Here is a 24,829-nt window from a genome sequence, read left to right on the forward strand (position 1 = left end):
GCTACCTTTGAGGTCCTTGTTTTTAACTTGGTCCCTATCCGTAGCTGGTGAAAGTGTGAGTAGAGGACTAGAGTACAAGGCGGCAGAAGTTATGCTGCAGCTATACAAAACCCTGGTTAGACCGCACCTGGAGTACTGTGAGCAGTTCTGGGCACCGCACCTTCGGAAGGACATATCGGCCTCGGAGGGAGTGCGGCGTAGGTTTACTAGAACGCTAGCCGGACTTCAAGGGTTAAGTTACGAGGAGAGATGACACAAATTGGGGTTGTATTCTGTGGAGTTTCGAAGGTTAAGGGGTGATCTGATGGAAGTTCATAAGATATTAAGGGGAACAGATAGGGTGGATAGAGAGCAACTATTTCCGCTGGTTGGGGATTCTAGGAGTAGGGGGCAGAGTCTAAAAAGTAGAGCCAGACCTTTGAGGAGAGAGATGAGAAAACATTACTACCCACAAAGGGTGGTAGAAGTTTGTAAGTCTCTCACGCAAAGGGCAATTGATAGGAGCTGAATTGCGAAATTGAAATGTGAGAGAGATAGGTTTTTGTCAAGCAAAGGTATGAAGGGATATGGGCGAAAGGCAGGTCTCTGGAGTTAGATGAGAGATGAGCCATGATGTTCTGAAATGGCGGAGCAGGCAGGCAGGCAGGCAGGCAGACAGGCAGGCAGGCGGGTGTGAATGGCCTCCTCCTGTTGCTATGTTGTAGGATTTGAATGAAGCGTTGAGCTTGCTATGTGATTGTTTTGCAGATGAAGCAGGACTTGTGTGTGTTTGTGTTTGGCAGTGCGAATGCGTGTACCCTGTGAGTGATGTTGTTTCCCCCGGCGCCAGGCAAGTGCAGAAAGTGTGGTAAAGAATGAAGAAGAGGACTGCAGCCCTTTAAGTAAAGGGAAAAGCAAGCAATTGATGCCTACGGCCATACTAGTCTGAAAACGCCCGATCTCGTCTGATCTCGGAAGCTAAGCAGAGTCAGGCCTGGTTAGTACTTGGATGGGAGACCGCCTGGGAATACCAGGTGCAGTAGGCTTTTCTTGCCAGCAGAGGCTGCTCTCAGCTCTGCGCACTCCCTTCAATCACAAAGCTTTTTGCTGCTTGCTCCTGCACTCTCTCTCGCTTTCCTTTGCCCATTCCTTTGCTGCACATTCTCCTGCTGCCAGACAAAGGCAAGGGAGTCGACACAGAGTCAACAAAAAAAAACACATGAAGAAAATAAGCTGGCAAAAAACATACACAAAGCAGCAAGCGTTTAAGTAAAGAGAAGCAAAGCAGGCCATCGCTTACTCCCACACTCCTCTGAAAAGTACCCCATCCCATCCGATATCACAAGCTAAGTCAGAGGCAGGCCTGGTCAGTACTCGCTTGGGACACTGCCTGGAAATAGCAACTGCCGTCAGCTTTTCTTGTTAGCTGTTTGCTGTTCTTCACGCCGACGCTGCCTTCATTTGCCAGTCTTTTTGCTGATCGCTCGCTCGCTCGCTCACTCGGTCGCTCGCTGTTGCTCGCTTTCCTCGGCCCATTTCCTGGCAGCACGTTCATAGGAACGGGAGAAGGCCATTCAGCCCTTTGAGCCTGTTCCGCCATTCGTGACTGATGTGTACCTTAACTCCATTTACCCGCCTGTGCTCCATAACCCTCAACACCCGTGCCTAACAAAAATCAATCAATCTCGGTTTTGAGATTTTCAATTGATCCCCAGCCTCAACAGCTTTTTGGGGGAGAGAGTTCCAGATTTCTACTACACTTTGTGTGAAGAAGTGCTTCCTGACATCACCCGTGAACTGCCTAGCTGTAATTTTCAGATTATGCCCCCTTGTTCCGGACTCCCCCACCAGAGGAAATAGTTTCTCTATCGAGCCTATCAGCTCCTTTAATAATCTTAAACACCTCAATTAGATCTTAATCTTCTAAACTCAAGGGAATACGAGCCTAGTCGATGCAACCTGTCCTGACAACTTAACCCTTTTAGCCCCGGTATCATTTTGGTAAATGTGCGCTGCAGCCCCTCCAAGACCAGTGTATCCTTCCTGAGGTGTGGTGCCCAGAACTGAACGCAGTACTCCAGATGCGGTCTAAGCAGAGCTTCATACAACCGTAGCATAACTTTGTATTGTATTCCAGCCCTGTTGAGATGAAGACTAACATTCGCCGACCTGCCGGTCAAATCGGGGCCAGCGGCTGCTTTTATCCATGTGCGGAAAGGCACACATCTTCTTCTGGCCTGAATTGGGCCAAGGTGACTTAAATTGGGGTGTGGGCTTGAGCCTTTTCTAAGCAGCTGGGCCTGGGAGAGGAGAAAAGGCTGCTCCCCGGTTGTCTGTATTTTGAGGCAGGAGGGACCAGCGTTTTTGCAGCAGTGAGTGAGTGAGTGAGTGAGTGAAGGAATGGTGAAGCTAATGAAGGTTAAGGCCAGGGGAAGGCAATGAAGGGTAGGTAGGGTTGCCAACTCTGGTTGGACGCATTCCTGGAGGTTTTATCACATGACTTCCAACCACCCGACCCAGTCAAACATCCTTTTTGACCCATCTGCTATAATTTTCGAACTAATTAAGAAAAGCGTTCAAAGAAAAGGAAAAACCATTTTTCTTTTAATGCCTCTATGATGTTTCTCCACGGTTGGCTGGCAGCAGTGTCCAGGAGATTAATCTTTAATTCCTGGAGACTCCAGGGCAATCCTGGAGGCTTGGCAACCCTACAATTGCGTGAGGTAAGCATTCAAGTACTGACTTTTCATATTGAATCTACATTTTCTTTACCCAACATTTGGACTTCTGTCCCTTTCTCCCCAGGTTTTGCCGGGCCTCCGACAGGTCAATTTCACCCCTTAGGGCCTCTGCCTGCCCCATTTCTTATGCCTACACCACATAATCTACAAGCCTCTCCATCACCATTTTGATGCCCATTTTAGTTCATGCATCCGGAAAGTCCCGAAAGGCCTCTCCCGACCAACAATCACGGCATGTGTTTATTGAATGATTTCAGGGGCTTTCGTCGCGAAGACACTAGCCAGAAGTCCAGCGCAGGTGTTGATGAGTTTTTATGTGAGAAAGGTCAGTGCTAAGTTTACTTCTTAGTACAGCACAGAAGGAGGCCACAGGCCAGTAAATGTTTTCCCTTGCAGAGATTGCTACCTTTGAGGTCCTTGTTTTTAACTTGGTCCCTATCCGTAGCTGGTGAAAGTGTGAGTAGAGGACTAGAGTACAAGGCGGCAGAAGTTATGCTGCAGCTATACAAAACCCTGGTTAGACCGCACCTGGAGTACTGTGAGCAGTTCTGGGCACCGCACCTTCGGAAGGACATATCGGCCTCGGAGGGAGTGCGGCGTAGGTTTACTAGAACGCTAGCCGGACTTCAAGGGTTAAGTTACGAGGAGAGATGACACAAATTGGGGTTGTATTCTCTGGAGTTTCGAAGGTTAAGGGGTGATCTGATGGAAGTTCATAAGATATTAAGGGGAACAGATAGGGTGGATAGAGAGCAACTATTTCCGCTGGTTGGGGATTCTAGGAGTAGGGGGCAGAGTCTAAAAAGTAGAGCCAGACCTTTGAGGAGAGAGATGAGAAAACATTACTACCCACAAAGGGTGGTAGAAGTTTGTAAGTCTCTCACGCAAAGGGCAATTGATAGGAGCTGAATTGCGAAATTGAAATGTGAGAGAGATAGGTTTTTGTCAAGCAAAGGTATGAAGGGATATGGGCGAAAGGCAGGTCTCTGGAGTTAGATGAGAGATGAGCCATGATGTTCTGAAATGGCGGAGCAGGCAGGCAGGCAGGCAGGCAGACAGGCAGGCAGGCGGGTGTGAATGGCCTCCTCCTGTTGCTATGTTGTAGGATTTGAATGAAGCGTTGAGCTTGCTATGTGATTGTTTTGCAGATGAAGCAGGACTTGTGTGTGTTTGTGTTTGGCAGTGCGAATGCGTGTACCCTGTGAGTGATGTTGTTTCCCCCGGCGCCAGGCAAGTGCAGAAAGTGTGGTAAAGAATGAAGAAGAGGACTGCAGCCCTTTAAGTAAAGGGAAAAGCAAGCAATTGATGCCTACGGCCATACTAGTCTGAAAACGCCCGATCTCGTCTGATCTCGGAAGCTAAGCAGAGTCAGGCCTGGTTAGTACTTGGATGGGAGACCGCCTGGGAATACCAGGTGCAGTAGGCTTTTCTTGCCAGCAGAGGCTGCTCTCAGCTCTGCGCACTCCCTTCAATCACAAAGCTTTTTGCTGCTTGCTCCTGCACTCTCTCTCGCTTTCCTTTGCCCATTCCTTTGCTGCACATTCTCCTGCTGCCAGACAAAGGCAAGGGAGTCGACACAGAGTCAACAAAAAAAAACACATGAAGAAAATAAGCTGGCAAAAAACATACACAAAGCAGCAAGCGTTTAAGTAAAGAGAAGCAAAGCAGGCCATCGCTTACTCCCACACTCCTCTGAAAAGTACCCCATCCCATCCGATATCACAAGCTAAGTCAGAGGCAGGCCTGGTCAGTACTCGCTTGGGACACTGCCTGGAAATAGCAACTGCCGTCAGCTTTTCTTGTTAGCTGTTTGCTGTTCTTCACGCCGACGCTGCCTTCATTTGCCAGTCTTTTTGCTGATCGCTCGCTCGCTCGCTCACTCGGTCGCTCGCTGTTGCTCGCTTTCCTCGGCCCATTTCCTGGCAGCACGTTCATAGGAACGGGAGAAGGCCATTCAGCCCTTTGAGCCTGTTCCGCCATTCGTGACTGATGTGTACCTTAACTCCATTTACCCGCCTGTGCTCCATAACCCTCAACACCCGTGCCTAACAAAAATCAATCAATCTCGGTTTTGAGATTTTCAATTGATCCCCAGCCTCAACAGCTTTTTGGGGGAGAGAGTTCCAGATTTCTACTACACTTTGTGTGAAGAAGTGCTTCCTGACATCACCCGTGAACTGCCTAGCTGTAATTTTCAGATTATGCCCCCTTGTTCCGGACTCCCCCACCAGAGGAAATAGTTTCTCTATCGAGCCTATCAGCTCCTTTAATAATCTTAAACACCTCAATTAGATCTTAATCTTCTAAACTCAAGGGAATACGAGCCTAGTCGATGCAACCTGTCCTGACAACTTAACCCTTTTAGCCCCGGTATCATTTTGGTAAATGTGCGCTGCAGCCCCTCCAAGACCAGTGTATCCTTCCTGAGGTGTGGTGCCCAGAACTGAACGCAGTACTCCAGATGCGGTCTAAGCAGAGCTTCATACAACCGTAGCATAACTTTGTATTGTATTCCAGCCCTGTTGAGATGAAGACTAACATTCGCCGACCTGCCGGTCAAATCGGGGCCAGCGGCTGCTTTTATCCATGTGCGGAAAGGCACACATCTTCTTCTGGCCTGAATTGGGCCAAGGTGACTTAAATTGGGGTGTGGGCTTGAGCCTTTTCTAAGCAGCTGGGCCTGGGAGAGGAGAAAAGGCTGCTCCCCGGTTGTCTGTATTTTGAGGCAGGAGGGACCAGCGTTTTTGCAGCAGTGAGTGAGTGAGTGAGTGAGTGAAGGAATGGTGAAGCTAATGAAGGTTAAGGCCAGGGGAAGGCAATGAAGGGTAGGTAGGGTTGCCAACTCTGGTTGGACGCATTCCTGGAGGTTTTATCACATGACTTCCAACCACCCGACCCAGTCAAACATCCTTTTTGACCCATCTGCTATAATTTTCGAACTAATTAAGAAAAGCGTTCAAAGAAAAGGAAAAACCATTTTTCTTTTAATGCCTCTATGATGTTTCTCCACGGTTGGCTGGCAGCAGTGTCCAGGAGATTAATCTTTAATTCCTGGAGACTCCAGGGCAATCCTGGAGGCTTGGCAACCCTACAATTGCGTGAGGTAAGCATTCAAGTACTGACTTTTCATATTGAATCTACATTTTCTTTACCCAACATTTGGACTTCTGTCCCTTTCTCCCCAGGTTTTGCCGGGCCTCCGACAGGTCAATTTCACCCCTTAGGGCCTCTGCCTGCCCCATTTCTTATGCCTACACCACATAATCTACAAGCCTCTCCATCACCATTTTGATGCCCATTTTAGTTCATGCATCCGGAAAGTCCCGAAAGGCCTCTCCCGACCAACAATCACGGCATGTGTTTATTGAATGATTTCAGGGGCTTTCGTCGCGAAGACACTAGCCAGAAGTCCAGCGCAGGTGTTGATGAGTTTTTATGTGAGAAAGGTCAGTGCTAAGTTTACTTCTTAGTACAGCACAGAAGGAGGCCACAGGCCAGTAAATGTTTTCCCTTGCAGAGATTGCTACCTTTGAGGTCCTTGTTTTTAACTTGGTCCCTATCCGTAGCTGGTGAAAGTGTGAGTAGAGGACTAGAGTACAAGGCGGCAGAAGTTATGCTGCAGCTATACAAAACCCTGGTTAGACCGCACCTGGAGTACTGTGAGCAGTTCTGGGCACCGCACCTTCGGAAGGACATATCGGCCTCGGAGGGAGTGCGGCGTAGGTTTACTAGAACGCTAGCTGGACTTCAAGGGTTAAGTTACGAGGAGAGATGACACAAATTGGGGTTGTATTCTCTGGAGTTTCGAAGGTTAAGGGGTGATCTGATGGAAGTTCATAAGATATTAAGGGGAACAGATAGGGTGGATAGAGAGCAACTATTTCCGCTGGTTGGGGATTCTAGGAGTAGGGGGCAGAGTCTAAAAAGTAGAGCCAGACCTTTGAGGAGAGAGATGAGAAAACATTACTACCCACAAAGGGTGGTAGAAGTTTGTAAGTCTCTCACGCAAAGGGCAATTGATAGGAGCTGAATTGCGAAATTGAAATGTGAGAGAGATAGGTTTTTGTCAAGCAAAGGTATGAAGGGATATGGGCGAAAGGCAGGTCTCTGGAGTTAGATGAGAGATGAGCCATGATGTTCTGAAATGGCGGAGCAGGCAGGCAGGCAGGCAGGCAGACAGGCAGGCAGGCGGGTGTGAATGGCCTCCTCCTGTTGCTATGTTGTAGGATTTGAATGAAGCGTTGAGCTTGCTATGTGATTGTTTTGCAGATGAAGCAGGACTTGTGTGTGTTTGTGTTTGGCAGTGCGAATGCGTGTACCCTGTGAGTGATGTTGTTTCCCCCGGCGCCAGGCAAGTGCAGAAAGTGTGGTAAAGAATGAAGAAGAGGACTGCAGCCCTTTAAGTAAAGGGAAAAGCAAGCAATTGATGCCTACGGCCATACTAGTCTGAAAACGCCCGATCTCGTCTGATCTCGGAAGCTAAGCAGAGTCAGGCCTGGTTAGTACTTGGATGGGAGACCGCCTGGGAATACCAGGTGCAGTAGGCTTTTCTTGCCAGCAGAGGCTGCTCTCAGCTCTGCGCACTCCCTTCAATCACAAAGCTTTTTGCTGCTTGCTCCTGCACTCTCTCTCGCTTTCCTTTGCCCATTCCTTTGCTGCACATTCTCCTGCTGCCAGACAAAGGCAAGGGAGTCGACACAGAGTCAACAAAAAAAAACACATGAAGAAAATAAGCTGGCAAAAAACATACACAAAGCAGCAAGCGTTTAAGTAAAGAGAAGCAAAGCAGGCCATCGCTTACTCCCACACTCCTCTGAAAAGTACCCCATCCCATCCGATATCACAAGCTAAGTCAGAGGCAGGCCTGGTCAGTACTCGCTTGGGACACTGCCTGGAAATAGCAACTGCCGTCAGCTTTTCTTGTTAGCTGTTTGCTGTTCTTCACGCCGACGCTGCCTTCATTTGCCAGTCTTTTTGCTGATCGCTCGCTCGCTCGCTCACTCGGTCGCTCGCTGTTGCTCGCTTTCCTCGGCCCATTTCCTGGCAGCACGTTCATAGGAACGGGAGAAGGCCATTCAGCCCTTTGAGCCTGTTCCGCCATTCGTGACTGATGTGTACCTTAACTCCATTTACCCGCCTGTGCTCCATAACCCTCAACACCCGTGCCTAACAAAAATCAATCAATCTCGGTTTTGAGATTTTCAATTGATCCCCAGCCTCAACAGCTTTTTGGGGGAGAGAGTTCCAGATTTCTACTACACTTTGTGTGAAGAAGTGCTTCCTGACATCACCCGTGAACTGCCTAGCTGTAATTTTCAGATTATGCCCCCTTGTTCCGGACTCCCCCACCAGAGGAAATAGTTTCTCTATCGAGCCTATCAGCTCCTTTAATAATCTTAAACACCTCAATTAGATCTTAATCTTCTAAACTCAAGGGAATACGAGCCTAGTCGATGCAACCTGTCCTGACAACTTAACCCTTTTAGCCCCGGTATCATTTTGGTAAATGTGCGCTGCAGCCCCTCCAAGACCAGTGTATCCTTCCTGAGGTGTGGTGCCCAGAACTGAACGCAGTACTCCAGATGCGGTCTAAGCAGAGCTTCATACAACCGTAGCATAACTTTGTATTGTATTCCAGCCCTGTTGAGATGAAGACTAACATTCGCCGACCTGCCGGTCAAATCGGGGCCAGCGGCTGCTTTTATCCATGTGCGGAAAGGCACACATCTTCTTCTGGCCTGAATTGGGCCAAGGTGACTTAAATTGGGGTGTGGGCTTGAGCCTTTTCTAAGCAGCTGGGCCTGGGAGAGGAGAAAAGGCTGCTCCCCGGTTGTCTGTATTTTGAGGCAGGAGGGACCAGCGTTTTTGCAGCAGTGAGTGAGTGAGTGAGTGAGTGAAGGAATGGTGAAGCTAATGAAGGTTAAGGCCAGGGGAAGGCAATGAAGGGTAGGTAGGGTTGCCAACTCTGGTTGGACGCATTCCTGGAGGTTTTATCACATGACTTCCAACCACCCGACCCAGTCAAACATCCTTTTTGACCCATCTGCTATAATTTTCGAACTAATTAAGAAAAGCGTTCAAAGAAAAGGAAAAACCATTTTTCTTTTAATGCCTCTATGATGTTTCTCCACGGTTGGCTGGCAGCAGTGTCCAGGAGATTAATCTTTAATTCCTGGAGACTCCAGGGCAATCCTGGAGGCTTGGCAACCCTACAATTGCGTGAGGTAAGCATTCAAGTACTGACTTTTCATATTGAATCTACATTTTCTTTACCCAACATTTGGACTTCTGTCCCTTTCTCCCCAGGTTTTGCCGGGCCTCCGACAGGTCAATTTCACCCCTTAGGGCCTCTGCCTGCCCCATTTCTTATGCCTACACCACATAATCTACAAGCCTCTCCATCACCATTTTGATGCCCATTTTAGTTCATGCATCCGGAAAGTCCCGAAAGGCCTCTCCCGACCAACAATCACGGCATGTGTTTATTGAATGATTTCAGGGGCTTTCGTCGCGAAGACACTAGCCAGAAGTCCAGCGCAGGTGTTGATGAGTTTTTATGTGAGAAAGGTCAGTGCTAAGTTTACTTCTTAGTACAGCACAGAAGGAGGCCACAGGCCAGTAAATGTTTTCCCTTGCAGAGATTGCTACCTTTGAGGTCCTTGTTTTTAACTTGGTCCCTATCCGTAGCTGGTGAAAGTGTGAGTAGAGGACTAGAGTACAAGGCGGCAGAAGTTATGCTGCAGCTATACAAAACCCTGGTTAGACCGCACCTGGAGTACTGTGAGCAGTTCTGGGCACCGCACCTTCGGAAGGACATATCGGCCTCGGAGGGAGTGCGGCGTAGGTTTACTAGAACGCTAGCTGGACTTCAAGGGTTAAGTTACGAGGAGAGATGACACAAATTGGGGTTGTATTCTCTGGAGTTTCGAAGGTTAAGGGGTGATCTGATGGAAGTTCATAAGATATTAAGGGGAACAGATAGGGTGGATAGAGAGCAACTATTTCCGCTGGTTGGGGATTCTAGGAATAGGGGGCAGAGTCTAAAAAGTAGAGCCAGACCTTTGAGGAGAGAGATGAGAAAACATTACTACCCACAAAGGGTGGTAGAAGTTTGTAAGTCTCTCACGCAAAGGGCAATTGATAGGAGCTGAATTGCGAAATTGAAATGTGAGAGAGATAGGTTTTTGTCAAGCAAAGGTATGAAGGGATATGGGCGAAAGGCAGGTCTCTGGAGTTAGATGAGAGATGAGCCATGATGTTCTGAAATGGCGGAGCAGGCAGGCAGGCAGGCAGACAGGCAGGCAGGCGGGTGTGAATGGCCTCCTCCTGTTGCTATGTTGTAGGATTTGAATGAAGCGTTGAGCTTGCTATGTGATTGTTTTGCAGATGAAGCAGGACTTGTGTGTGTTTGTGTTTGGCAGTGCGAATGCGTGTACCCTGTGAGTGATGTTGTTTCCCCCGGCGCCAGGCAAGTGCAGAAAGTGTGGTAAAGAATGAAGAAGAGGACTGCAGCCCTTTAAGTAAAGGGAAAAGCAAGCAATTGATGCCTACGGCCATACTAGTCTGAAAACGCCCGATCTCGTCTGATCTCGGAAGCTAAGCAGAGTCAGGCCTGGTTAGTACTTGGATGGGAGACCGCCTGGGAATACCAGGTGCAGTAGGCTTTTCTTGCCAGCAGAGGCTGCTCTCAGCTCTGCGCACTCCCTTCAATCACAAAGCTTTTTGCTGCTTGCTCCTGCACTCTCTCTCGCTTTCCTTTGCCCATTCCTTTGCTGCACATTCTCCTGCTGCCAGACAAAGGCAAGGGAGTCGACACAGAGTCAACAAAAAAAAACACATGAAGAAAATAAGCTGGCAAAAAACATACACAAAGCAGCAAGCGTTTAAGTAAAGAGAAGCAAAGCAGGCCATCGCTTACTCCCACACTCCTCTGAAAAGTACCCCATCCCATCCGATATCACAAGCTAAGTCAGAGGCAGGCCTGGTCAGTACTCGCTTGGGACACCGCCTGGAAATAGCAACTGCCGTCAGCTTTTCTTGTTAGCTGTTTGCTGTTCTTCACGCCGACGCTGCCTTCATTTGCCAGTCTTTTTGCTGATCGCTCGCTCGCTCGCTCACTCGCTCGCTCGCTGTTGCTCGCTTTCCTCGGCCCATTTCCTGGCAGCACGTTCATAGGAACGGGAGAAGGCCATTCAGCCCTTTGAGCCTGTTCCGCCATTCGTGACTGATGTGTACCTTAACTCCATTTACCCGCCTGTGCTCCATAACCCTCAACACCCGTGCCTAACAAAAATCAATCAATCTCGGTTTTGAGATTTTCAATTGATCCCCAGCCTCAACAGCTTTTTGGGGGAGAGAGTTCCAGATTTCTACTACACTTTGTGTGAAGAAGTGCTTCCTGACATCACCCGTGAACTGCCTAGCTGTAATTTTCAGATTATGCCCCCTTGTTCCGGACTCCCCCACCAGAGGAAATAGTTTCTCTATCGAGCCTATCAGCTCCTTTAATAATCTTAAACACCTCAATTAGATCTTAATCTTCTAAACTCAAGGGAATACGAGCCTAGTCGATGCAACCTGTCCTGACAACTTAACCCTTTTAGCCCCGGTATCATTTTGGTAAATGTGCGCTGCAGCCCCTCCAAGACCAGTGTATCCTTCCTGAGGTGTGGTGCCCAGAACTGAACGCAGTACTCCAGATGCGGTCTAAGCAGAGCTTTATACAACCGTAGCATAACTTTGTATTGTATTCCAGCCCTGTTGAGATGAAGACTAACATTCGCCGACCTGCCGGTCAAATCGGGGCCAGCGGCTGCTTTTATCCATGTGCGGAAAGGCACACATCTTCTTCTGGCCTGAATTGGGCCAAGGTGACTTAAATTGGGGTGTGGGCTTGAGCCTTTTCTAAGCAGCTGGGCCTGGGAGAGGAGAAAAGGCTGCTCCCCGGTTGTCTGTATTTTGAGGCAGGAGGGACCAGCGTTTTTGCAGCAGTGAGTGAGTGAGTGAGTGAGTGAAGGAATGGTGAAGCTAATGAAGGTTAAGGCCAGGGGAAGGCAATGAAGGGTAGGTAGGGTTGCCAACTCTGGTTGGACGCATTCCTGGAGGTTTTATCACATGACTTCCAACCACCCGACCCAGTCAAACATCCTTTTTGACCCATCTGCTATAATTTTCGAACTAATTAAGAAAAGCGTTCAAAGAAAAGGAAAAACCATTTTTCTTTTAATGCCTCTATGATGTTTCTCCACGGTTGGCTGGCAGCAGTGTCCAGGAGATTAATCTTTAATTCCTGGAGACTCCAGGGCAATCCTGGAGGCTTGGCAACCCTACAATTGCGTGAGGTAAGCATTCAAGTACTGACTTTTCATATTGAATCTACATTTTCTTTACCCAACATTTGGACTTCTGTCCCTTTCTCCCCAGGTTTTGCCGGGCCTCCGACAGGTCAATTTCACCCCTTAGGGCCTCTGCCTGCCCCATTTCTTATGCCTACACCACATAATCTACAAGCCTCTCCATCACCATTTTGATGCCCATTTTAGTTCATGCATCCGGAAAGTCCCGAAAGGCCTCTCCCGACCAACAATCACGGCATGTGTTTATTGAATGATTTCAGGGGCTTTCGTCGCGAAGACACTAGCCAGAAGTCCAGCGCAGGTGTTGATGAGTTTTTATGTGAGAAAGGTCAGTGCTAAGTTTACTTCTTAGTACAGCACAGAAGGAGGCCACAGGCCAGTAAATGTTTTCCCTTGCAGAGATTGCTACCTTTGAGGTCCTTGTTTTTAACTTGGTCCCTATCCGTAGCTGGTGAAAGTGTGAGTAGAGGACTAGAGTACAAGGCGGCAGAAGTTATGCTGCAGCTATACAAAACCCTGGTTAGACCGCACCTGGAGTACTGTGAGCAGTTCTGGGCACCGCACCTTCGGAAGGACATATCGGCCTCGGAGGGAGTGCGGCGTAGGTTTACTAGAACGCTAGCCGGACTTCAAGGGTTAAGTTACGAGGAGAGATGACACAAATTGGGGTTGTATTCTCTGGAGTTTCGAAGGTTAAGGGGTGATCTGATGGAAGTTCATAAGATATTAAGGGGAACAGATAGGGTGGATAGAGAGCAACTATTTCCGCTGGTTGGGGATTCTAGGAGTAGGGGGCAGAGTCTAAAAAGTAGAGCCAGACCTTTGAGGAGAGAGATGAGAAAACATTACTACCCACAAAGGGTGGTAGAAGTTTGTAAGTCTCTCACGCAAAGGGCAATTGATAGGAGCTGAATTGCGAAATTGAAATGTGAGAGAGATAGGTTTTTGTCAAGCAAAGGTATGAAGGGATATGGGCGAAAGGCAGGTCTCTGGAGTTAGATGAGAGATGAGCCATGATGTTCTGAAATGGCGGAGCAGGCAGGCAGGCAGGCAGGGAGGCAGGCAGGCAGGCGGGTGTGAATGGCCTCCTCCTGTTGCTATGTTGTAGGATTTGAATGAAGCGTTGAGCTTGCTATGTGATTGTTTTGCAGATGAAGCAGGACTTGTGTGTGTTTGTGTTTGGCAGTGCGAATGCGTGTACCCTGTGAGTGATGTTGTTTCCCCCGGCGCCAGGCAAGTGCAGAAAGTGTGGTAAAGAATGAAGAAGAGGACTGCAGCCCTTTAAGTAAAGGGAAAAGCAAGCAATTGATGCCTACGGCCATACTAGTCTGAAAACGCCCGATCTCGTCTGATCTCGGAAGCTAAGCAGAGTCAGGCCTGGTTAGTACTTGGATGGGAGACCGCCTGGGAATACCAGGTGCAGTAGGCTTTTCTTGCCAGCAGAGGCTGCTCTCAGCTCTGCGCACTCCCTTCAATCACAAAGCTTTTTGCTGCTTGCTCCTGCACTCTCTCTCGCTTTCCTTTGCCCATTGCTTTGCTGCACATTCTCCTGCTGCCAGACAAAGGCAAGGGAGTCGACACAGAGTCAACAAAAAAAAACACATGAAGAAAATAAGCTGGCAAAAAACATACACAAAGCAGCAAGCGTTTAAGTAAAGAGAAGCAAAGCAGGCCATCGCTTACTCCCACACTCCTCTGAAAAGTACCCCATCCCATCCGATATCACAAGCTAAGTCAGAGGCAGGCCTGGTCAGTACTCGCTTGGGACACCGCCTGGAAATAGCAACTGCCGTCAGCTTTTCTTGTTAGCTGTTTGCTGTTCTTCACGCCGACGCTGCCTTCATTTGCCAGTCTTTTTGCTGATCGCTCGCTCGCTCGCTCACTCGCTCGCTCGCTGTTGCTCGCTTTCCTCTGCCCATTTCCTGGCAGCACGTTCATAGGAACGGGAGAAGGCCATTCAGCCCTTTGAGCCTGTTCCGCCATTCGTGACTGATGTGTACCTTAACTCCATTTACCCGCCTGTGCTCCATAACCCTCAACACCCGTGCCTAACAAAAATCAATCAATCTCGGTTTTGAGATTTTCAATTGATCCCCAGCCTCAACAGCTTTTTGGGGGAGAGAGTTCCAGATTTCTACTACACTTTGTGTGAAGAAGTGCTTCCTGACATCACCCGTGAACTGCCTAGCTGTAATTTTCAGATTATGCCCCCTTGTTCCGGACTCCCCCACCAGAGGAAATAGTTTCTCTATCGAGCCTATCAGCTCCTTTAATAATCTTAAACACCTCAATTAGATCTTAATCTTCTAAACTCAAGGGAATACGAGCCTAGTCGATGCAACCTGTCCTGACAACTTAACCCTTTTAGCCCCGGTATCATTTTGGTAAATGTGCGCTGCAGCCCCTCCAAGACCAGTGTATCCTTCCTGAGGTGTGGTGCCCAGAACTGAACGCAGTACTCCAGATGCGGTCTAAGCAGAGCTTTATACAACCGTAGCATAACTTTGTATTGTATTCCAGCCCTGTTGAGATGAAGACTAACATTCGCCGACCTGCCGGTCAAATCGGGGCCAGCGGCTGCTTTTATCCATGTGCGGAAAGGCACACATCTTCTTCTGGCCTGAATTGGGCCAAGGTGACTTAAATTGGGGTGTGGGCTTGAGCCTTTTCTAAGCAGCTGGGCCTGGGAGAGGAGAAAAGGCTGCTCCCCGGTTGTCTGTATTTTGAGGCAGGAGGGACCAGCGTTTTTGCAGCAGTGAGTGAGTGAGTGAGTGAGTGAAGGAATGGTGAAGCTAATGAAGGTTAAGGCCAGGGGAAGGCAATGAAGGGTAGGTAGGGTTGCCAACTCTGGTTGGACGCATTCCTGGAGGTTTTATCACATGACTTCCAACCACCCGACCCAGTCAAACATCCTTTTTGACCCATCTGCTATAATTTTCGAACTAATTAAGAAAAGCGTTCAAAGAAAAGGAAAAACCATTTTTCTTTTAATGCCTCTATGATGTTTCTCCACGGTTGGCTGGCAGCAGTGTCCAGGAGATTAATCTTTAATTCCTGGAGACTCCAGGGCAATCCTGGAGGCTTGGCAACCCTACAATTGCGTGAGGTAAGCATTCAAGTACTGACTTTTCATATTGAATCTACATTTTCTTTACCCAACATTTGGACTTCTGTCCCTTTCTCCCCAGGTTTTGCCGGGCCTCCGACAGGTCAATTTCACCCCTTAGGGCCTCTGCCTGCCCCATTTCTTATGCCTACACCACATAATCTACAAGCCTCTCCATCACCATTTTGATGCCCATTTTAGTTCATGCATCCGGAAAGTCCCGAAAGGCCTCTCCCGACCAACAATCACGGCATGTGTTTATTGAATGATTTCAGGGGCTTTCGTCGCGAAGACACTAGCCAGAAGTCCAGCGCAGGTGTTGATGAGTTTTTATGTGAGAAAGGTCAGTGCTAAGTTTACTTCTTAGTACAGCACAGAAGGAGGCCACAGGCCAGTAAATGTTTTCCCTTGCAGAGATTGCTACCTTTGAGGTCCTTGTTTTTAACTTGGTCCCTATCCGTAGCTGGTGAAAGTGTGAGTAGAGGACTAGAGTACAAGGCGGCAGAAGTTATGCTGCAGCTATACAAAACCCTGGTTAGACCGCACCTGGAGTACTGTGAGCAGTTCTGGGCACCGCACCTTCGGAAGGACATATCGGCCTCGGAGGGAGTGCAGCGTAGGTTTACTAGAACGCTAGCCGGACTTCAAGGGTTAAGTTACGAGGAGAGATGACACAAATTGGGGTTGTATTCTCTGGAGTTTCGAAGGTTAAGGGGTGATCTGATGGAAGTTCATAAGATATTAAGGGGAACAGATAGGGTGGATAGAGAGCAACTATTTCCGCTGGTTGGGGATTCTAGGAGTAGGGGGCAGAGTCTAAAAAGTAGAGCCAGACCTTTGAGGAGAGAGATGAGAAAACATTACTACCCACAAAGGGTGGTAGAAGTTTGTAAGTCTCTCACGCAAAGGGCAATTGATAGGAGCTGAATTGCGAAATTGAAATGTGAGAGAGATAGGTTTTTGTCAAGCAAAGGTATGAAGGGATATGGGCGAAAGGCAGGTCTCTGGAGTTAGATGAGAGATGAGCCATGATGTTCTGAAATGGCGGAGCAGGCAGGCAGGCAGGCAGGCAGGGAGGCAGGCAGGCAGGCGGGTGTGAATGGCCTCCTCCTGTTGCTATGTTGTAGGATTTGAATGAAGCGTTGAGCTTGCTATGTGATTGTTTTGCAGATGAAGCAGGACTTGTGTGTGTTTGTGTTTGGCAGTGCGAATGCGTGTACCCTGTGAGTGATGTTGTTTCCCCCGGCGCCAGGCAAGTGCAGAAAGTGTGGTAAAGAATGAAGAAGAGGACTGCAGCCCTTTAAGTAAAGGGAAAAGCAAGCAATTGATGCCTACGGCCATACTAGTCTGAAAACGCCCGATCTCGTCTGATCTCGGAAGCTAAGCAGAGTCAGGCCTGGTTAGTACTTGGATGGGAGACCGCCTGGGAATACCAGGTGCAGTAGGCTTTTCTTGCCAGCAGAGGCTGCTCTCAGCTCTGCGCACTCCCTTCAATCACAAAGCTTTTTGCTGCTTGCTCCTGCACTCTCTCTCGCTTTCCTTTGCCCATTGCTTTGCTGCACATTCTCCTGCTGCCAGACAAAGGCAAGGGAGTCGACACAGAGTCAACAAAAAAAAACACATGAAGAAAATAAGCTGGCAAAAAACATACACAAAGCAGCAAGCGTTTAAGTAAAGAGAAGCAAAGCAGGCCATCGCTTACTACCACACTCCTCTGAAAAGTACCCCATCCCATCCGATATCACAAGCTAAGTCAGAGGCAGGCCTGGTCAGTACTCGCTTGGGACACCGCCTGGAAATAGCAACTGCCGTCGGCTTTTCTTGTTAGCTGTTTGCTGTTCTTCACGCCGACGCTGCCTTCATTTGCCAGTCTTTTTGCTGATCGCTCGCTCGCTCGCTCACTCGCTCGCTCGCTGTTGCTCGCTTTCCTCGGCCCATTTCCTGGCAGCACGTTCATAGGAACGGGAGAAGGCCATTCAGCCCTTTGAGCCTGTTCCGCCATTCGTGACTGATGTGTACCTTAACTCCATTTACCCGCCTGTGCTCCATAACCCTCAACACCCGTGCCTAACAAAAATCAATCAATCTCGGTTTTGAGATTTTCAATTGATCCCCAGCCTCAACAGCTTTTTGGGGGAGAGAGTTCCAGATTTCTACTACACTTTGTGTGAAGAAGTGCTTCCTGACATCACCCGTGAACTGCCTAGCTGTAATTTTCAGATTATGCCCCCTTGTTCCGGACTCCCCCACCAGAGGAAATAGTTTCTCTATCGAGCCTATCAGCTCCTTTAATAATCTTAAACACCTCAATTAGATCTTAATCTTCTAAACTCAAGGGAATACGAGCCTAGTCGATGCAACCTGTCCTGACAACTTAACCCTTTTAGCCCCGGTATCATTTTGGTAAATGTGCGCTGCAGCCCCTCCAAGACCAGTGTATCCTTCCTGAGGTGTGGTGCCCAGAACTGAACGCAGTACTCCAGATGCGGTCTAAGCAGAGCTTTATACAACCGTAGCATAACTTTGTATTGTATTCCAGCCCTGTTGAGATGAAGACTAACATTCGCCGACCTGCCGGTCAAATCGGGGCCAGCGGCTGCTTTTATCCATGTGCGGAAAGGCACACATCTTCTTCTGGCCTGAATTGGGCCAAGGTGACTTAAATTGGGGTGTGGGCTTGAGCCTTTTCTAAGCAGCTGGGCCTGGGAGAGGAGAAAAGGCTGCTCCCCGGTTGTCTGTATTTTGAGGCAGGAGGGACCAGCGTTTTTGCAGCAGTGAGTGAGTGAGTGAGTGAGTGAAGGAATGGTGAAGCTAATGAAGGTTAAGGCCAGGGGAAGGCAATGAAGGGTAGGTAGGGTTGCCAACTCTGGTTGGACGCATTCCTGGAGGTTTTATCACATGACTTCCAACCACCCGACCCAGTCAAACATCCTTTTTGACCCATCTGCTATAATTTTCGAACTAATTAAGAAAAGCGTTCAAAGAAAAGGAAAAACCATTTTTCTTTTAATGCCTCTATGATGTTTCTCCACGGTTGGTTGGCAGCAGTGTCCAGGAGATTAATCTTTAATTCCTGGAGACTCCAGGGCAATCCTGGAGGCTTGGCAACCCTCCAATTGCGTGAGGTAAGCAGTCAAGTACTGACTTTTCATATTGAATCTACATTTTCTTTACCCAACATTTGGACTTCTGTCCCTTTCTCCCCAGGTTTTGCCGGGCCTCCGACAGGTCAATTTCACCCCTTAGGGCCTCTGCCTGCCCCATTTCTTATGCCTACACCACATAATCTACAAGCCTCTCCATCACCATTTTGATGCCCATTTTAGTTCATGCATCCGGAAAGTCCCGAAAGGCCTCTCCCGACCAACAATCACGGCATGTGTTTATTGAATGATTTCAGGGGCTTTCGTCGCGAAGACACTAGCCAGAAGTCCAGCGCAGGTGTTGATGAGTTTTTATGTGAGAAAGGTCAGTGCTAAGTTTACTTCTTAGTACAGCACAGAAGGAGGCCACAGGCCAGTAAATGTTTTCCCTTGCAGAGATTGCTACCTTTGAGGTCCTTGTTTTTAACTTGGTCCCTATCCGTAGCTGGTGAAAGTGTGAGTAGAGGACTAGAGTACAAGGCGGCAGAAGTTATGCTGCAGCTATACAAAACCCTGGTTAGACCGCACCTGGAGTACTGTGAGCAGTTCTGGGCACCGCACCTTCGGAAGGACATATCGGCCTCGGAGGGAGTGCAGCGTAGGTTTACTAGAACGCTAGCCGGACTTCAAGGGTTAAGTTACGAGGAGAGATGACACAAATTGGGGTTGTATTCTCTGGAGTTTCGAAGGTTAAGGGGTGATCTGATGGAAGTTCATAAGATATTAAGGGGAACAGATAGGGTGGATAGAGAGCAACTATTTCCGCTGGTTGGGGATTCTAGGAGTAGGGGGCAGAGTCTAAAAAGTAGAGCCAGACCTTTGAGGAGAGAGATGAGAAAACATTACTACCCACAAAGGGTGGTAGAAGTTTGTAAGTCTCTCACGCAAAGGGCAATTGATAGGAGCTGAATTGCGAAATTGAAATGTGAGAGAGATAGGTTTTTGTCAAGCAAAGGTATGAAGGGATATGGGCGAAAGGCAGGTCTCTGGAGTTAGATGAGAGATGAGCCATGATGTTCTGAAATGGCGGAGCAGGCAGGCAGGCAGGCAGGCAGGCAGGGAGGCAGGCAGGCAGGCGGGTGTGAATGGCCTCCTCCTGTTGCTATGTTGTAGGATTTGAATGAAGCGTTGAGCTTGCTATGTGATTGTTTTGCAGATGAAGCAGGACTTGTGTGTGTTTGTGTTTGGCAGTGCGAATGCGTGTACCCTGTGAGTGATGTTGTTTCCCCCGGCGCCAGGCAAGTGCAGAAAGTGTGGTAAAGAATGAAGAAGAGGACTGCAGCCCTTTAAGTAAAGGGAAAAGCAAGCAATTGATGCCTACGGCCATACTAGTCTGAAAACGCCCGATCTCGTCTGATCTCGGAAGCTAAGCAGAGTCAGGCCTGGTTAGTACTTGGATGGGAGACCGCCTGGGAATACCAGGTGCAGTAGGCTTTTCTTGCCAGCAGAGGCTGCTCTCAGCTCTGCGCACTCCCTTCAATCACAAAGCTTTTTGCTGCTTGCTCCTGCACTCTCTCTCGCTTTCCTTTGCCCATTGCTTTGCTGCACATTCTCCTGCTGCCAGACAAAGGCAAGGGAGTCGACACAGAGTCAACAAAAAAAAACACATGAAGAAAATAAGCTGGCAAAAAACATACACAAAGCAGCAAGCGTTTAAGTAAAGAGAAGCAAAGCAGGCCATCGCTTACTCCCACACTCCTCTGAAAAGTACCCCATCCCATCCGATATCACAAGCTAAGTCAGAGGCAGGCCTGGTCAGTACTCGCTTGGGACACCGCCTGGAAATAGCAACTGCCGTCGGCTTTTCTTGTTAGCTGTTTGCTGTTCTTCACGCCGACGCTGCCTTCATTTGCCAGTCTTTTTGCTGATCGCTCGCTCGCTCGCTCACTCGCTCGCTCGCTGTTGCTCGCTTTCCTCGGCCCATTTCCTGGCAGCACGTTCATAGGAACGGGAGAAGGCCATTCAGCCCTTTGAGCCTGTTCCGCCATTCGTGACTGATGTGTACCTTAACTCCATTTACCCGCCTGTGCTCCATAACCCTCAACACCCGTGCCTAACAAAAATCAATCAATCTCGGTTTTGAGATTTTCAATTGATCCCCAGCCTCAACAGCTTTTTGGGGGAGAGAGTTCCAGATTTCTACTACACTTTGTGTGAAGAAGTGCTTCCTGACATCACCCGTGAACTGCCTAGCTGTAATTTTCAGATTATGCCCCCTTGTTCCGGACTCCCCCACCAGAGGAAATAGTTTCTCTATCGAGCCTATCAGCTCCTTTAATAATCTTAAACACCTCAATTAGATCTTAATCTTCTAAACTCAAGGGAATACGAGCCTAGTCGATGCAACCTGTCCTGACAACTTAACCCTTTTAGCCCCGGTATCATTTTGGTAAATGTGCGCTGCAGCCCCTCCAAGACCAGTGTATCCTTCCTGAGGTGTGGTGCCCAGAACTGAACGCAGTACTCCAGATGCGGTCTAAGCAGAGCTTTATACAACCGTAGCATAACTTTGTATTGTATTCCAGCCCTGTTGAGATGAAGACTAACATTCGCCGACCTGCCGGTCAAATCGGGGCCAGCGGCTGCTTTTATCCATGTGCGGAAAGGCACACATCTTCTTCTGGCCTGAATTGGGCCAAGGTGACTTAAATTGGGGTGTGGGCTTGAGCCTTTTCTAAGCAGCTGGGCCTGGGAGAGGAGAAAAGGCTGCTCCCCGGTTGTCTGTATTTTGAGGCAGGAGGGACCAGCGTTTTTGCAGCAGTGAGTGAGTGAGTGAGTGAGTGAAGGAATGGTGAAGCTAATGAAGGTTAAGGCCAGGGGAAGGCAATGAAGGGTAGGTAGGGTTGCCAACTCTGGTTGGACGCATTCCTGGAGGTTTTATCACATGACTTCCAACCACCCGACCCAGTCAAACATCCTTTTTGACCCATCTGCTATAATTTTCGAACTAATTAAGAAAAGCGTTCAAAGAAAAGGAAAAACCATTTTTCTTTTAATGCCTCTATGATGTTTCTCCACGGTTGGTTGGCAGCAGTGTCCAGGAGATTAATCTTTAATTCCTGGAGACTCCAGGGCAATCCTGGAGGCTTGGCAACCCTCCAATTGCGTGAGGTAAGCAGTCAAGTACTGACTTTTCATATTGAATCTACATTTTCTTTACCCAACATTTGGACTTCTGTCCCTTTCTCCCCAGGTTTTGCCGGGCCTCCGACAGGTCAATTTCACCCCTTAGGGCCTCTGCCTGCCCCATTTCTTATGCCTACACCACATAATCTACAAGCCTCTCCATCACCATTTTGATGCCCATTTTAGTTCATGCATCCGGAAAGTCCCGAAAGGCCTCTCCCGACCAACAATCACGGCATGTGTTTATTGAATGATTTCAGGGGCTTTCGTCGCGAAGACACTAGCCAGAAGTCCAGCGCAGGTGTTGATGAGTTTTTATGTGAGAAAGGTCAGTGCTAAGTTTACTTCTTAGTACAGCACAGAAGGAGGCCACAGGCCAGTAAATGTTTTCCCTTGCAGAGATTGCTACCTTTGAGGTCCTTGTTTTTAACTTGGTCCCTATCCGTAGCTGGTGAAAGTGTGAGTAGAGGACTAGAGTACAAGGCGGCAGAAGTTATGCTGCAGCTATACAAAACCCTGGTTAGACCGCACCTGGAGTACTGTGAGCAGTTCTGGGCACCGCACCTTCGGAAGGACATATCGGCCTCGGAGGGAGTGCAGCGTAGGTTTACTAGAACGCTAGCCGGACTTCAAGGGTTAAGTTACGAGGAGAGATGACACAAATTGGGGTTGTATTCTCTGGAGTTTCGAAGGTTAAGGGGTGATCTGATGGAAGTTCATAAGATATTAAGGGGAACAGATAGGGTGGATAGAGAGCAACTATTTCCGCTGGTTGGGGATTCTAGGAGTAGGGGGCAGAGTCTAAAAAGTAGAGCCAGACCTTTGAGGAGAGAGATGAGAAAACATTACTACCCACAAAGGGTGGTAGAAGTTTGTAAGTCTCTCACGCAAAGGGCAATTGATAGGAGCTGAATTGCGAAATTGAAATGTGAGAGAGATAGGTTTTTGTCAAGCAAAGGTATGAAGGGATATGGGCGAAAGGCAGGTCTCTGGAGTTAGATGAGAGATGAGCCATGATGTTCTGAAATGGCGGAGCAGGCAGGCAGGCAGGCAGGCAGGGAGGCAGGCAGGCAGGCGGGTGTGAATGGCCTCCTCCTGTTGCTATGTTGTAGGATTTGAATGAAGCGTTGAGCTTGCTATGTGATTGTTTTGCAGATGAAGCAGGACTTGTGTGTGTTTGTGTTTGGCAGTGCGAATGCGTGTACCCTGTGAGTGATGTTGTTTCCCCCGGCGCCAGGCAAGTGCAGAAAGTGTGGTAAAGAATGAAGAAGAGGACTGCAGCCCTTTAAGTAAAGGGAAAAGCAAGCAATTGATGCCTACGGCCATACTAGTCTGAAAACGCCCGATCTCGTCTGATCTCGGAAGCTAAGCAGAGTCAGGCCTGGTTAGTACTTGGATGGGAGACCGCCTGGGAATACCAGGTGCAGTAGGCTTTTCTTGCCAGCAGAGGCTGCTCTCAGCTCTGCGCACTCCCTTCAATCACAAAGCTTTTTGCTGCTTGCTCCTGCACTCTCTCTCGCTTTCCTTTGCCCATTGCTTTGCTGCACATTCTCCTGCTGCCAGACAAAGGCAAGGGAGTCGACACAGAGTCAACAAAAAAAAACACATGAAGAAAATAAGCTGGCAAAAAACATACACAAAGCAGCAAGCGTTTAAGTAAAGAGAAGCAAAGCAGGCCATCGCTTACTACCACACTCCTCTGAAAAGTACCCCATCCCATCCGATATCACAAGCTAAGTCAGAGGCAGGCCTGGTCAGTACTCGCTTGGGACACCGCCTGGAAATAGCAACTGCCGTCGGCTTTTCTTGTTAGCTGTTTGCTGTTCTTCACGCCGACGCTGCCTTCATTTGCCAGTCTTTTTGCTGATCGCTCGCTCGCTCGCTCACTCGCTCGCTCGCTGTTGCTCGCTTTCCTCGGCCCATTTCCTGGCAGCACGTTCATAGGAACGGGAGAAGGCCATTCAGCCCTTTGAGCCTGTTCCGCCATTCGTGACTGATGTGTACCTTAACTCCATTTACCCGCCTGTGCTCCATAACCCTCAACACCCGTGCCTAACAAAAATCAATCAATCTCGGTTTTGAGATTTTCAATTGATCCCCAGCCTCAACAGCTTTTTGGGGGAGAGAGTTCCAGATTTCTACTACACTTTGTGTGAAGAAGTGCTTCCTGACATCACCCGTGAACTGCCTAGCTGTAATTTTCAGATTATGCCCCCTTGTTCCGGACTCCCCCACCAGAGGAAATAGTTTCTCTATCGAGCCTATCAGCTCCTTTAATAATCTTAAACACCTCAATTAGATCTTAATCTTCTAAACTCAAGGGAATACGAGCCTAGTCGATGCAACCTGTCCTGACAACTTAACCCTTTTAGCCCCGGTATCATTTTGGTAAATGTGCGCTGCAGCCCCTCCAAGACCAGTGTATCCTTCCTGAGGTGTGGTGCCCAGAACTGAACGCAGTACTCCAGATGCGGTCTAAGCAGAGCTTTATACAACCGTAGCATAACTTTGTATTGTATTCCAGCCCTGTTGAGATGAAGACTAACATTCGCCGACCTGCCGGTCAAATCGGGGCCAGCGGCTGCTTTTATCCATGTGCGGAAAGGCACACATCTTCTTCTGGCCTGAATTGGGCCAAGGTGACTTAAATTGGGGTGTGGGCTTGAGCCTTTTCTAAGCAGCTGGGCCTGGGAGAGGAGAAAAGGCTGCTCCCCGGTTGTCTGTATTTTGAGGCAGGAGGGACCAGCGTTTTTGCAGCAGTGAGTGAGTGAGTGAGTGAGTGAAGGAATGGTGAAGCTAATGAAGGTTAAGGCCAGGGGAAGGCAATGAAGGGTAGGTAGGGTTGCCAACTCTGGTTGGACGCATTCCTGGAGGTTTTATCACATGACTTCCAACCACCCGACCCAGTCAAACATCCTTTTTGACCCATCTGCTATAATTTTCGAACTAATTAAGAAAAGCGTTCAAAGAAAAGGAAAAACCATTTTTCTTTTAATGCCTCTATGATGTTTCTCCACGGTTGGTTGGCAGCAGTGTCCAGGAGATTAATCTTTAATTCCTGGAGACTCCAGGGCAATCCTGGAGGCTTGGCAACCCTCCAATTGCGTGAGGTAAGCAGTCAAGTACTGACTTTTCATATTGAATCTACATTTTCTTTACCCAACATTTGGACTTCTGTCCCTTTCTCCCCAGGTTTTGCCGGGCCTCCGACAGGTCAATTTCACCCCTTAGGGCCTCTGCCTGCCCCATTTCTTATGCCTACACCACATAATCTACAAGCCTCTCCATCACCATTTTGATGCCCATTTTAGTTCATGCATCCGGAAAGTCCCGAAAGGCCTCTCCCGACCAACAATCACGGCATGTGTTTATTGAATG

General features: G+C 48.6%; 8 non-coding genes across 8 annotated transcripts; all 8 read left to right on the plus strand.

Moving 5' to 3' along the window:
• The first annotated feature begins 906 nt into the window (after positions 1-906).
• Positions 907-1,025, plus strand: LOC137322410 (5S ribosomal RNA). The gene has a single exon (XR_010963118.1). It is a non-coding gene; the product is annotated as a 5S ribosomal RNA (ribosomal RNA).
• A 3,002-nt stretch (positions 1,026-4,027) lies between these two features.
• On the plus strand, positions 4,028-4,146 carry LOC137322411 (5S ribosomal RNA). The gene has a single exon (XR_010963119.1). It is a non-coding gene; the product is annotated as a 5S ribosomal RNA (ribosomal RNA).
• A 3,002-nt stretch (positions 4,147-7,148) lies between these two features.
• Positions 7,149-7,267, plus strand: LOC137322214 (5S ribosomal RNA). The gene has a single exon (XR_010962971.1). It is a non-coding gene; the product is annotated as a 5S ribosomal RNA (ribosomal RNA).
• Positions 7,268-10,265: 2,998 nt separating this feature from the next.
• On the plus strand, positions 10,266-10,384 carry LOC137322215 (5S ribosomal RNA). Its single transcript, XR_010962972.1, has one exon. It is a non-coding gene; the product is annotated as a 5S ribosomal RNA (ribosomal RNA).
• Positions 10,385-13,386: 3,002 nt separating this feature from the next.
• LOC137322216 (5S ribosomal RNA) lies at positions 13,387-13,505 on the plus strand. The gene has a single exon (XR_010962973.1). It is a non-coding gene; the product is annotated as a 5S ribosomal RNA (ribosomal RNA).
• Positions 13,506-16,511: 3,006 nt separating this feature from the next.
• Positions 16,512-16,630, plus strand: LOC137322217 (5S ribosomal RNA). Its single transcript, XR_010962974.1, has one exon. It is a non-coding gene; the product is annotated as a 5S ribosomal RNA (ribosomal RNA).
• A 3,010-nt stretch (positions 16,631-19,640) lies between these two features.
• On the plus strand, positions 19,641-19,759 carry LOC137322218 (5S ribosomal RNA). Its single transcript, XR_010962975.1, has one exon. It is a non-coding gene; the product is annotated as a 5S ribosomal RNA (ribosomal RNA).
• A 3,006-nt stretch (positions 19,760-22,765) lies between these two features.
• Positions 22,766-22,884, plus strand: LOC137322220 (5S ribosomal RNA). The gene has a single exon (XR_010962977.1). It is a non-coding gene; the product is annotated as a 5S ribosomal RNA (ribosomal RNA).
• Positions 22,885-24,829: the final 1,945 nt, after the last annotated feature.

Source organism: Heptranchias perlo, chromosome 5, assembly GCF_035084215.1.
Source record: "Heptranchias perlo isolate sHepPer1 chromosome 5, sHepPer1.hap1, whole genome shotgun sequence".
Classification (NCBI taxonomy): domain Eukaryota; kingdom Metazoa; phylum Chordata; class Chondrichthyes; order Hexanchiformes; family Hexanchidae; genus Heptranchias; species Heptranchias perlo.